The sequence below is a fragment of the Protopterus annectens genome, chromosome 5.part1 (genome assembly GCF_019279795.1).
Source record: "Protopterus annectens isolate FY-2018-M chromosome 5.part1, PAN1.0, whole genome shotgun sequence".
NCBI lineage: Eukaryota > Metazoa > Chordata > Ceratodontiformes > Protopteridae > Protopterus > Protopterus annectens.
In genome coordinates this window covers 629,401,309-629,404,661 of record NC_056736.1, presented here as the reverse complement: position 1 = coordinate 629,404,661, position 3,353 = coordinate 629,401,309, and the positions used below count along the sequence as shown (strand labels likewise).

Here is a 3,353-nt window from a genome sequence, read left to right as displayed (position 1 = left end):
AATGAATGCCAATATTGCTGATTGCAACCCTTGACACCTTCAAGGTTCAATGCAGCTTCTCCCTTCCTTAACTATGCCTCTACTACAAGACACAGTTTCAGCTTTTAAAGTTGTAGATGGTGGTGAACAATGAACTCTGTCAATTGTTCAGCATAGGTCTTGCAGGCTAAAACAAATTCCTTTTGGAAAGAAAGTGAGATTTTAATAAGGAAAAACACTGTGGGACCTTCACGATGTACATCATGGCAGGAAGTGCAAATGGGGAAAAAAGAGAAAGTTACTGGAAATTTTCTAAGCACTAAACATGTAGGTACTACTATGGTGAGAAAAATAAACCTGGATAATAAGAATGATTGGTAAAGACTGGCTTTGGTTTTCTGTAGTGCAGTGGTTATCATGTGTGCCTCATACACAAAAGATCTCTTGCCTGAAACTAGGAGAAAACTTTTTTTAGTCATATGTACAAATTACTGTAGTCAAGATTTGGTGAGTAGGATAATTGAACACAGTGCACATACTGCTATGTAAGATCTTTATTTACAAATACATTCAAAAGTAGTAGAGTCTGTTTCACATTATGTAACATGGTGTAATGCAGTTTAACAGCAAACTGAATCAAATCAAACATAGATTTTTTTATTATTATTTATACTTATAGCTGCACAGAACAGGAGGGAATAGGTTCAGTACTGGGGCACCCAGTGTTTCTGTAGTGTAGTGGTTATCACGTTTGCCTCACACGCGAAAGGTCCCCGGTTCGAAACCGGGCAGAAACATTGTGTGTTTTTTTTTAAGATGTATGTATTACTGTAAACAAGATTCATTGAGTAGGGTGATGAACTCTACTTGGCTGTGCTGTAATGACACAAGCTGAGCTGAGGACATCTGCTTGGACTTGACCTCAGAACATGATCTCTTTACATCTTAAAAGAAACTGACTTCTTTTTTTCCACTTAGAGTGTGCTAGAGCTAATTTCAAAGTACTATACTATGTTTTGTTTTGTGACATGTTTTTTTTTTATTTAGAACGGGTCTACCAAGTAATCTCCTAGTGAGAAGAAGAGTGCTGCTATTGTTCAAGGCTAAATTAATTAGTGGCCACAGGGCAGTGTATTTTTAATTGGCCTGTATTCTATAGTTTGTTTAAACTCAGTGTGTTGGGAGATATCTCAGCTGTCTGTGTAGAACTGTTTTTGACAGAGGTTGTGTTCACACCTCTCATTGTGTAAAGAAATATATTACCTTTTAGATTATCACAATGTGCTAAAGTTAAGTTTCTTGTAGTGCAAAACAGTATCCAGCTGAACACAGTTGTGCACTGTTGTAGACACTTGAGCACTATTGCTGACATTTGTGCATGGCTGTGTGGAGTTACAGACAGCTGCTGTTGAGTGCACTTGCACATAGTAGACTTTTACATTTAGCGTACAGTTCTGCTGTTGTACACATACTGTACACTGCTCCATTTCACTTTTTTGCCTGCTGTTGTTGTACATATACTGTACACTGATCCATTTCACTTGTCTGCTCTTGTTGTAGGCATACTGTACACTGCTTAATTTCACTTATTTGTCTGCTATTGTTGTAGGCATACTGTACACTGCTCCATTTCACTTATTGGTCTGCTGTTGTAGGCATACTGTAGACTGTTTAATTTCACTTATTTGTCTGCTGTTGTACACATACTGTACACTGTTTAATTTCACTTATTGGTCTGCTGTTGTTGTAGGCATACTGTACATTGCTCCATTTCACTTATTTGTCTGCTGTTGTTGTAGGCATAATGTATACTGTTTAATTTCACTTATTTTGTCTGCTTTTGTTGTAGGCATACTGTACACTGCTTAATTTGACTTATTGGTCTGCTTTTGTTGTGCACATCCTGTACACTGCTCCATTTCACTTACTGGTCTGCTGTTGTTGTACACATACTGTACACTGCTCCATTTCACTTACTGGTCTGCTGTTGTTGTACACATACTGTACACTGCTCCATTTCACTTATTTGTCTGCTGTTGTTGTAGGCATACTGTACACTGCTCCATTTCACTTATTGGTCTGCTGTTGTTGTACACATATTGTACTGTTGTTATACACATACTGTACACTGCTCCATTTCACTTATTGGTCTGCTTTTGTTGTAGGTATACTGTACACTGCTTAATTTCACTTATTGGTCTGCTGTTGTTGTACACATACTGTACACTGCTCCATTTCACTTATTTCTCTGCTGTTGTTGTAGGCATACTGTACACTGCTCCTTTTCACATATTGGACTGTTCTTTTTGTAGGCGTACTGTACACTGCTCCATTTCACCTATTGTTCTGCTGTTGTTGTACACATACTGTACACTGCTTAATTTCACTTATTGGTCTGCTGTTATTGTACACATACTGTACACTGCTCCATTTCACTTATTGGTCTGCTGTTGTACACACACTGTACACTGCTCCATTTCACCTATTGTTCTGCTGTTGTTGTACACATACTGTACACTGCTCCTTTTCACATATTGGTCTGCTCTTTTTGTAGGCATACTGTACACTGCTCCATTTCACCTATTGTTCTGCTGTTGTTGTACACATACTGTACACTGCTTAATTTCACTTATTGGTCTGCTGTTATTGTACACATACTGTACACTGCTCCATTTCACTTATTGGTCTGCTGTTGTTGTACACACACTGTACACTGCTCCATTTCACCTATTGTTCTGCTGTTGTTGTACACATACTGTACACTGCTCCTTTTCACATATTGGTCTGCTCTTTTTGTAGGCATACTGTACACTGCTCCATTTCACTTATTGGTCTGCTGTTGTTGTACACATACTGTGCTGTTGTTGTACACATACCGTACACTGCTCCATTTCACTTATTGGTCTGCTGTTGTTTTACACATACTGTACACTGCTCCATTTCACTTACTGCTTTGCTGTTGTTGTACACATACTGTACACTGCTCCATTTCACCTATTGGTCTGCTTTTGTTGTAGGCATACAGTACACTGCTCCATTTCACTTATTTGTCTGGTTTTGTGACATTCAAACCAAATTGCTTGTCACTGATGTTTTATTTGTAAGCTGTTGTTGCATCTGGGCCAGATTGCTAGTTGCTATTATGTACTGTAATCTGACCCATTACGTTTACTTTTTTGCACATAGGTTGAGAGGTATATTACAGGCTAATGCAGCTTGGGCCTTTGTAAGCCTAGCCATGCAACTGAAATGTGTCCCACAAGTTATATGTTTTAGATGTTTATATAGGGGTGATTGTTGGTATGTGATTTACTGACTGCCTGTGTCCATCATTGACATAGGCACCAGAGCAAGGGTGAATTTTTGACTTCCCA

The 3,353-nt window shown here is 38.6% G+C and overlaps 1 non-coding gene across 1 annotated transcript; it reads left to right on the top strand.

Annotated features, from left to right (window-relative positions):
- The first annotated feature begins 703 nt into the window (after nt 1–703).
- TRNAV-CAC lies at nt 704–776 on the top strand. Its single transcript has one exon. It is a non-coding gene; the product is annotated as a tRNA-Val (tRNA).
- Nucleotides 777–3,353: the final 2,577 nt, after the last annotated feature.